The sequence below is a fragment of the Antennarius striatus genome, chromosome 2 (assembly GCF_040054535.1).
Source record: "Antennarius striatus isolate MH-2024 chromosome 2, ASM4005453v1, whole genome shotgun sequence".
In the NCBI taxonomy this organism is placed as follows: Eukaryota; Metazoa; Chordata; class Actinopteri; order Lophiiformes; family Antennariidae; genus Antennarius; species Antennarius striatus.
This window is the reverse complement of record NC_090777.1, coordinates 30,325,900-30,336,179: the sequence shown is the minus strand read 5'-3', so window position 1 is coordinate 30,336,179 and position 10,280 is coordinate 30,325,900. Positions and strand designations below refer to the sequence as shown.

The following is a 10,280-nucleotide window of genomic DNA, read 5'->3' as shown; positions in this document are numbered from 1 at the left end:
TCAAACCCCTCAAGCCCCCAAAGCCCTACCCCTCAAACCCCTCAAGCCCCCAAAGCCCTACCCCTCAAACCCCTCAAGCCCCCAAAGCCCTACCCCTCAAACCCCTCAAGCCCCCAAAGCCCTACCCCTCAAACCCCTCAAGCCCCCAAAGCCCTACCCCTCAAACCCCTCAAGCCCCCAAAGCCCTACCCCTCAAACCCCTCAAGCCCCCAAAGCCCTACCCCTCAAACCCCTCAAGCCCCCAAAGCCCTACCCCTCAAACCCCTCAAGCCCCCAAAGCCCTACCCCTCAAACCCCTCAAGCCCCCAAAGCCCTACCCCTCAAACCCCTCAAGCCCCCAAAGCCCTACCCCTCAAACCCCTCAAGCCCCCAAAGCCCTACCCCTCAAACCCCTCAAGCCCCCAAAGCCCTACCCCTCAAACCCCTCAAGCCCCCAAAGCCCTACCCCTCAAACCCCTCAAGCCCCCAAAGCCCTACCCCTCAAACCCCTCAAGCCCCCAAAGCCCTACCCCTCAAACCCCTCAAGCCCCCAAAGCCCTACCCCTCAAACCCCTCAAGCCCCCAAAGCCCTACCCCTCAAACCCCTCAAGCCCCCAAAGCCCTACCCCTCAAACCCCTCAAGCCCCCAAAGCCCTACCCCTCAAACCCCTCAAGCCCCCAAAGCCCTACCCCTCAAACCCCTCAAGCCCCCAAAGCCCTACCCCTCAAACCCCTCAAGCCCCCAAAGCCCTACCCCTCAAACCCCTCAAGCCCCCAAAGCCCTACCCCTCAAACCCCTCAAGCCCCCAAAGCCCTACCCCTCAAACCCCTCAAGCCCCCAAAGCCCTACCCCTCAAACCCCTCAAGCCCCCAAAGCCCTACCCCTCAAACCCCTCAAGCCCCCAAAGCCCTACCCCTCAAACCCCTCAAGCCCCCAAAGCCCTACCCCTCAAACCCCTCAAGCCCCCAAAGCCCTACCCCTCAAACCCCTCAAGCCCCCAAAGCCCTACCCCTCAAACCCCTCAAGCCCCCAAAGCCCTACCCCTCAAACCCCTCAAGCCCCCAAAGCCCTACCCCTCAAACCCCTCAAGCCCCCAAAGCCCTACCCCTCAAACCCCTCAAGCCCCCAAAGCCCTACCCCTCAAACCCCTCAAGCCCCCAAAGCCCTACCCCTCAAACCCCTCAAGCCCCCAAAGCCCTACCCCTCAAACCCCTCAAGCCCCCAAAGCCCTACCCCTCAAACCCCTCAAGCCCCCAAAGCCCTACCCCTCAAACCCCTCAAGCCCCCAAAGCCCTACCCCTCAAACCCCTCAAGCCCCCAAAGCCCTACCCCTCAAACCCCTCAAGCCCCCAAAGCCCTACCCCTCAAACCCCTCAAGCCCCCAAAGCCCTACCCCTCAAACCCCTCAAGCCCCCAAAGCCCTACCCCTCAAACCCCTCAAGCCCCCAAAGCCCTACCCCTCAAACCCCTCAAGCCCCCAAAGCCCTACCCCTCAAACCCCTCAAGCCCCCAAAGCCCTACCCCTCAAACCCCTCAAGCCCCCAAAGCCCTACCCCTCAAACCCCTCAAGCCCCCAAAGCCCTACCCCTCAAACCCCTAAGCCCCCAAAGCCCTAACCCTCAAACCCCTAAGCCCCCAAAGCCCTAACCCTCTAACCCCTAAGCCCCCAAAGCCCTAACCCTCTAACCCCCAAAACCCCAAACCCTAGCCCTCTAACCCCCAAAACCCCAAACCCCAGCCCTCTAACCCCCAAAACCCCAAACCCTAACCCCTAAACCACCCAACCCTAACCCTCTAACCCCTAAACCCCCAACCCTCTAACCCCCAAAACCTAACCCTCTCACCCCTAAACCCTAACCCTCTCACCCCTAAATACCCAAACCCTCAAACCCCTAAACGCCCAAACCCTAACCCTCTAACCCCTAAACCCCCAAACACTAACCCTCTAACCCCCTAAACCCCAACCTTCTAAACCCCAAACCCTAACCCTCTAACCCCCAAACCCTAACCCCGAAAACCTAACCCTCTAACCCCTAAACCCTAACCCTCTCACCCCTAAACGCCCAAACCCTAAAACCCCTAAACCCCAAACCCTAAGCCTCTAACCCCTAAACCCCCAAACACTAACCCTCTAACCCCCCAAACCCTAACCCTCTAAACCCTAACCCTCTAACCCCAAACCCCCTAAGCCCCAAACCCTAACCCTCTAACCCCTAAGCTCCAAAACCTAACCCTTAACCCCAAACCCCAACCACCACACCCTCAAACCCCTAACCTGTCCCACAGCCTGAAAACCCCTTAACCTTAACCTATCCTAAAGCCAACCTTTACATCAAACCCTGAACGATTTCTAAAAACTTAAAATTCAATTAAAAAAACTTTGTTCATCCCTAAGTGACAATTGAGAGCACATAAAGAGGCATTGGTGTAAAAGTCCAAACAATGTAAACAGAAACAATCATAGACAGTCAATCTCGCCCTTGCTCCGTCTCTCCTGTTGTCTCTCTCAGGCCTTTGTGTGGTGGATTATTGGCTATCGGAGACCTCCGTCTGCTTCATCGGCTGGTGGTCTCTACTGGATGGATTGCTTCTACCGTCCTGGGAGACGGGTCCCTCCTCTGTAGTCTTCCTGAGGTTTTTCCATCCTTTTTTTTTTCTTGTTAAAAGGGTTTTTTGAAGAGAGTTGTTCCTTATCCGATGTGAGTCGTACTACACGCAGTACACAAAGGTCAGAGGGATATCGTCCATGTGCAGATTGTAAAGCCCTGAGACATTTTATGTGAATCTGGGCTATATAAGAAATAAACTTGAAAACCTAGTTAGTTTAGACCCTACTTTTTGTTCTAAACCTCAAGGGTTAATTAGTTCAAAACCCAGTGACTTTAAAACCAATTTAGTTTAAAACCTAGTTTGGACATTAAAAAGGTCTTGAAGTATCCCACATCATGAGGTGTAATCACTAAAACCTTCCGCTTACTTTCAACAACTTGAAAAGCATGAAGAGTCTCGACAAAGGGCGTCTCCATGTCAGAAACCAAAAGACAAAGGTCATTTCTCAGAAAAATACAGCCAAAATTAGTTCAATAAACTTTTATTTGTATAGCGCTTTATCACATCAACATTTCAAAGCGCTTTAACAGACAAACCCAACAAGACCCACCAGAGCAAGCAGAAGCGACAGCGGCGGGGAAAAACTCCCTCATTGAGGAAGAAACTCCGGGCAGGACCCAGGCTCTGGAGGACGGTCATCCGCCTTGACCGGTTGGGTGGGAAAGGAAATAGAGTGGGGATAGAGAAGGGCAACAAAAGGAGATTTACTGCAATTCCATCTGTCCCATCTGCCACTCTTAGTCGAGCTCCAGCTACTGAAGGGGGGGGGGGTTCAGGCCTTTGGGTTTCCCGTCTCCCATGCGTGTTCCCCACCTGTGGAGCAGAAGTACAGACAGCGGCAGTATCTTGCAATCGTTTAAAAAAAAATATTTTGCCACACTACAATCAATGCAACAAATAAAGTGCTGAATAACTATGTGCATCATGGGATGACATACAAGCACTGCATGTATGCAGAGTTTAGCTCCTCTTCATAAACTGGTTCATACTTGTTCTTTGGTTTTACATGATCTCTTATCTGGTAACTGGTTCTTGAATGGAATATTACCCTCCTTTTAAAAATAAATTTTTCTACACAATTTCAAATAGTCTTAGACCATATTTTCCTTGATGAGATAAAACGTACATCTAGCACTAAATAGCACTAAAGAGGAAGGAACAGGAAGGCAATTGATCTGGAAGACATTCCTGGAGGTATGGAACCTTCTCTGAGAGGTGACTGGAGTTTTTGACCAGGTTGTTCAACAGAGTTCTAGCGGCTGAGAAGATGCCTGAGAAATGGAGGAAGTGTGCTGGTTCCCATTTTTAGGAACAGAGGTGACGTGCAGAGTTGTAGAAACACTAGAAGGATAGAGTTGATGAGTCACACAATGAAGTTCTTGGAACAAATGGTACAGGGTAGAGTTAGGACAGACGGGAGTATTTACGAGCAACAATATGGTTTCATTCCCAGGAAAAGGAGCACAGATGCATTATTTGCCTTGAGAATGTTAATGAGGTACAGAGAAGGTCAGAAGGAGCTCCATGGTGTCTTTGTACATCTAGAGAAAGTTTATGACAGAGGAAGTGTGGGACTGCATGAGGAGGTCTGGACTGGCAGAGAAGTCCTTTAGAACAGTACAGGACATGAACGAGGGCAGCAAAACAGGTGAGGTGTGCTGCAGGTGTGAGGGAGGGGTTCGAGGTAGAGGTGGGACTGATCACGAATCAGATCTGAGCCACTTCCTGTTTGCAGTAGAGGCAATAGGCTGATATGAAGTTAGACTGGATTCCCCATGGACCATGATGTTCACAGATGACACTGATCTGCACAGAGCTGGTGGAGGAACATTTAGAAAGGTGGTGGCATGCGATGGAGAGGAAAACAGCACCTGTGCATAAATGAGTGGAGTGGAGAAGGAAGAATGTTCCTCCACCTGATCCCTGCTTTCACAATGTCATCTGTGAACATGATGGTCCATGAGGTAATCCAGTCCAACTCCATCAGTCAGCCCATCATCACCACTGCAAACCGGAAGGGGCTCAGATCTGATCCCTGATCAGTCCCACCTCCACGTTGAACTCCCTCACACCTGCAGCACACCTCACCTGTTCAACTGAACTCGTTCATGTCCTGTACTGTTCTAACGGACCTCTGCCACTCCAGACTTCATGCAGGACCCCAGTTCCTCTCTGGGTACCCTGTCATTCTTTCTCTAGATCTACAGACACCATGGAGCTCCTCCTGACCTCCTCTGTACTTCATTAACATCCTCAAGGAAAAGAATGCATCTGTGGTTCTTTTCCTGGAAATTAAACCAAAGTCACCTGTAAATACTCACATCTGTCCTAACTACCTTCTACCACTCGTTACCCACAACTTCATCGTGGGATTCATCAAATGTATCCCTCCATAGTTCCCACAACTCAGCAGATGACCCTTGTTCCTAAAAATGGGAACCAGCACACTCTTCCTCCATTCCTCAGGCATCTTCTCAGCCGCTAAAATCCTGTTGAACAACCTGGTCAAAAACTCCACAGCCACCCAAGAGAAGGTTCCGTACCTCCAGGAATGCCATCCAGACCAACTGCCCTCCCGTTCCTTACTCTTTAGTGCCATTCTACCTTCACACTTGCTGATCACCGCTACTTCCTGGTCCACCACACTTGCATCTTCCACCCTCTTTTCTGATTTTCCTCATCTCCTCAGAGTATTCCTTCCATCTACCCAGGACACTGGCACTAGTTGCCACATTTCCATCTCTATCCATCACCCTAACCTGCTGCACGTCCTGCCCATCTCCATCCCTCTGTCCGGTCAACCTGTAGAGACCTTTCAGGTAAGACTCACCGTATATCCAGGAGTCATGGACTGACCCAACCTACATTGCCTCCACTTCAGAAATGTGGATTTCAGCACCACACATCATCTTGACAGGGCAGAGAATGATAGATGTTAGTTTAGCTATGACTCAGTCTAACATCTTAACAGTCAATCTACATGTACCTGCACGTTTGGGTTGATGGATTTATAGGATGGAGCCTCGATGGGGTGCCATCCATGCAGCCAGTTATGTCGGGAAATCCTAAAAAAAAATTAAACTGAGGTACTGAAGTCTGACGTTGCAGCACAATGTCAGATATAATTTTAAGTTAATTTAACAGATCTCCACATGACTCACCTGTAATCCTGTGGAACTTCTCCTTGATGGCGCCGACGGGTTTCTGTCCAGGGAAATTGACGACCGCGGTAAAAGCCGTTTTGACGTTGAGTCGCACTCTGATGACCGCTCTGATACAGGAGTCTTACTCAGGTGCATCTCCCACATCATACAAAGACAACTTTATATAATGTGGGAGATCCCAATACCTGTTGGGACGCGAGAGCATGACCGGTTGTTTTTTAGGCTACAAATGTGAGGACATATTAGGCCATGGATGTATGTGATGGATTCGGACATGAAACACCGAATACTGTTCATCACCTCAATCACCTCATCGTCATCATTGTTAGCAGTATCAGCATCATGTTCATCAGCATCTTAATTATTGATACCCTAATCGGCATCCTCATCACCATAATCATTGTTAGTATCATCTTTAAGGCATTCCATTTCTTCAGCATTATCAATAGCACATCATCACCACCACAATCAGAGGGAGGGACACACATACACACTTTAGGGTTTTTCTATGAACACAAACCCTCTAGGTTCTTTGGTCTCGGTCTAGAGGTGCATCTCCAGTGATGAAACAAGTTGTAGTACCAACAAAGTTAACTGAACAACGATCAGTTTGCCGTATGTGTCCCTTCACACGATGTGGTAGACAAGGAACAAAGTGTGTATTATCCATGTTTGTGTCAGCAGATGGGCTTTGTGGTCGTTTCCATTTGTTTAATGATAACTCCCAACAACTCCCCCTGTTGAGCTGGCCCAATCGGGTCACCTCACAAAACTTGTGTGGTGATCCAAATGAACATGGCTCTGGCCCCTAAAGGGATTTAGCATAAAATCCGTCTCCCAGACAGTGGAGTGTGGATGTAGCACTGTGTTTAGAGCTGGAACCAATGGAAGCTAACCTCCCCATGAGCCCTAGGGGTTAGGGTTCTAACCCCAACACTAGGGACCTGTAGGCATGCCATTAGTACCACAAGCAGTACAGGGGGAGGCCGAGTGACGGTCGCGCCGCAAATTTGGTTGTAGGGGGGACACCGCCTCATTCAAGGGCTCCTCGGCAGTGACCGGGAGGTGAGCAGACACCTCCCACTCTGAAACTGGCTGGTGGGAGCGGGACTCAAACCACCAATGTCTGACCGCAAGGCGTCTGCTCTACAACAGAGACACTACTGCCCCAAAAGAGAAGCTCCATGGTGTCTTTGTAGATCTAGAGAAAGTCTATGACAGAGAGGAAGTGTGGGACTGCATGAGGAGGTCTGGACTGGCAGAGAAGTCCGTTAGAACAATACAGGACATGAACGAGGGCAGCACAACAGGTGAGGTGTGCTGCAGGTGTGAGGGAGGGGTTCGAGGTAGAGGTGGGACTGATCAGGAATCAGATCTGAGCCCCTTCCTGTTTGCTGTGGAGGTAATAGGCTGACATGAAGTTAGACTGGATTCCCCATGGACCATGATGTTCACAGATGACACTGATCTGCACGGAGCTGGTGGAGGAACATTTAGAAAGGTGGTGGCATGCGATGGAGAGGAAAACAGCACCTGTGCTTTAATGAGTGGAGTGGAGAAGGAAGAATGTTCCTCCACCTGATCCCTGCTTTCACAATGTCATCTGTGAACGTGATGGTCCATGAGGTAATCCAGTCCAACTCCATCAGTCAGTCCATCATCACCACTGCAAACCGGAAGGGGCTCAGATCTGATCCCTGATCAGTCCCACCTCCACGTTGAACTCCCTCACACCTGCAGCACACCTCACCTGTTCAGCTGAACTCGTTCATGTCCTGTACTGTTCTAACGGACCTCTGCCACTCCAGACTTCATGCAGGACCCCAGTTCCTCTCTGGGTACCCTGTCATTCTTTCTCGAGATCCACAGACACCATTGAGCTCCTCCTGACCTTCTCTGTACTTCATTAACATCCTCAAGGAAAAGAATGCATCTGTGGTTCTTCTCCTGGAAATTAAACCAAAGTCGCCTGTAAATACTCACATCTGTCCTAACTACCTTCTACCACTCGTTACCCACAACTTCATCATGGGATTCATCAAATTTATTCCGCCATCGTTCCCACAACTCAGCAGATGACCCTTGTTCCTAAAAATGCATGTCCTTCCCATCTCCATCCCTCTGTCCAGCCAACCTATAGAGACCTTTCAGGTAAGACTCACCGTATATCCAGGAGTCGTGGACTGACCCAACCTACATTGCCTCCACTTCAGAAATGTGGATTTCAGCACCACACATCATCTTGACAGGGCAGAGAATGACAGATGTTAGTTTAGCTATGACTCAGTCTTTAACATCTTAACAGTCAATCTACATGTACCTGCACGTTTGGGTTGATGGATTTATAGGATGGAGCCTCGATGGGGTGCCATCCATGCAGCCAGTTATGTCGGGAAATCCTAAAAAAAAATTAAACTGAGGTACTGAAGTCTGACATTATATCTGACATTGTGCTGCAACAAGTTAATTTAACCGATCTCCACATGACTCACCTGTAATCCTGTGGAACTCCTCCTTGATGGCTCAGACGGGTTTCTGTCCAGGGAAATTGACGACCGCGGTAAAAGCCGTTTTGACATTGAGTCGCACTCTGATGACCGCTCTGATACAGGAGTCTTACTCGGGTGCATCTCCCACATCATACAAAGACAACTTTATATAATGTGGGAGATCCCAATACCTGTTGGGACGCGAGAGCATGACCGGTTGTTTTTTAGGCTACAAATGTGAGGACATATTAGGCCATGGATGTATGTGATGGATTCGGACACGAAACACCGAATACTGCTCGTCACCTCAATCACCTAATCGCCATCATTGTTAGCAGTATCAGCATCATGTTCATCAGCATCTTAATTATTGATACCCTAATCGGCATCCTCATCACCATAATCATTGTTAGTATCATATTTGAGGCATTCAATTTCATCAGCATTATCAATAGCACATCACCATCATCATCACCACCACAATCAGAGGGAGGGACACACACACACACACACATTAGGGTTTTTCTATAAACACAAACCCTCTAGGTTCTTTGGTCTCGGTCTAGAGGTGCATCTCCAGTGATGAAACAAGTTGTAGTACCAACAAAGTTAACTGAACAACGATCAGTTTGCCGTATGTGTCCCTTCACACGATGTGGTAGACAAGGAGCAAAGTGTGTATTATCCATGTTTGTGTCAGCAGATGGGCTTTGTGGTCGTTTCCATTTGTTTAATGATAACTCCCAACAACTCCCCCTGTTGCGCTGGCCCAATCGGGTCACCTCACAAAACTTGTGTGGTGATCCAAATGAACATGGCTCTGGCCCCTAAAGGGATTTAGCATAAAATCCGTCTCCCAGACAGTGGAGTGTGGATGTAGCACTGTGTTTAGAGCTGGAACCAATGGAAGCTAACCTTCCCATGAGCCCTAGGGGTTAGGGCTCTAACCCTAACACTAGGGACCTGTAGGCATGCCATTAGTACCACAAGCAGTACAGGGGGAGGCCGAGTGACGGTCGCGCCGCACATTTGGTTGTAGGGGGGACACCGCCTCGTTCAAGGGCTCCTCGGCAGTGACCGGGAGGTGAGCAGACACCTCCCACTCTGAAACTGGCTGGTGGGAGCGGGACTCAAACCGCCAATGTCTGACCGCAAGGCGTCTGCTCTACAACAGAGACACTACTGCCCCAAAAGAGAAGATCCATGGTGTCTTTGTAGATCTAGAGAAAGTCTATGACAGAGAGGAAGTGTGGGACTGCATGAGGAGGTCTGGACTGGCAGAGAAGTCCGTTAGAACAGTACAGGACATGAACGAGGGCAGCAAAACAGGTGAGGTGTGCTGCAGGTGTGAGGGAGGGGTTCGAGATAGAGGTGGGACTGAGCAGGAATCAGATCTGAGCCCCTTTCTGTTTGCTGTGGAGGTAATAGGCTGACATATGAAGTTAGACTGGATTCCCCATGGACCATGATGTTCACAGATGACACTGATCTGCACGGAGCTGGTGGAGGAACATTTAGAAAGGTGGTGGCATGCGATGGAGAGGAAAACAGCACCTGTGCATTAATGAGTGGAGTGGAGAAGGAAGAATGTTCCTCCACCTGATCCCTGCTTTCACAATGTCATCTGTGAACGTGATGGTCCATGAGGTAATCCAGTCCAACTCCATCAGTCAGCCCATCATCACCACTGCAAACAGGAAGGGGCTCAGATCTGATCCGTGATCAGTCCCACCTCTACGTTGAACTCACTCACACCTGCAGCACACCTCACCTGTTCAGCTGAGCTCGTTCATGTCCTGTACTGTTCTAACGGACCTCTGCCACTCCAGACTTCATGCAGGACCCCAGTTCCTCTCTGGGTACCCTGTCATTCTTTCTCGAGATCTACAGACACCATGGAGCTCCTCCTGACCTTCTCTCTACTTCATTAACATCAAGACAAATAACGCATCTGTGGTTCTTTTCCTGGAAATTAAACCAAAGTCGCTCGTAATTATAACACCCTCAATGTCAAGTTTCCCCCTCATCACTGGATCT

The 10,280-nt window shown here is 49.6% G+C and overlaps 1 long non-coding RNA gene across 3 annotated transcripts; it reads right to left on the bottom strand.

The window, feature by feature from the left end:
- Positions 1-2,283: 2,283 nt before the first annotated feature.
- LOC137610111 (uncharacterized) lies at positions 2,284-9,536 on the bottom strand. 3 transcript variants are annotated; one of them, XR_011038411.1, is made up of 4 exons: positions 8,075-9,536; positions 7,917-7,995; positions 5,577-5,939; positions 5,171-5,499 (listed from the first exon to the last, which is right to left on the bottom strand). It is a non-coding gene; the product is annotated as an uncharacterized lncRNA (long non-coding RNA). The 3 variants fall into 3 exon arrangements; XR_011038412.1 differs by lacking the exons at positions 7,917-7,995; positions 8,075-9,536 and adding an exon at positions 2,284-3,403 and having other exon boundaries at positions 5,421-5,499; positions 5,577-7,019; XR_011038413.1 differs by lacking the exons at positions 7,917-7,995; positions 8,075-9,536 and having other exon boundaries at positions 5,577-5,655; positions 5,752-7,019.
- Between the last annotated feature and the right edge of the window lie 744 nt (positions 9,537-10,280).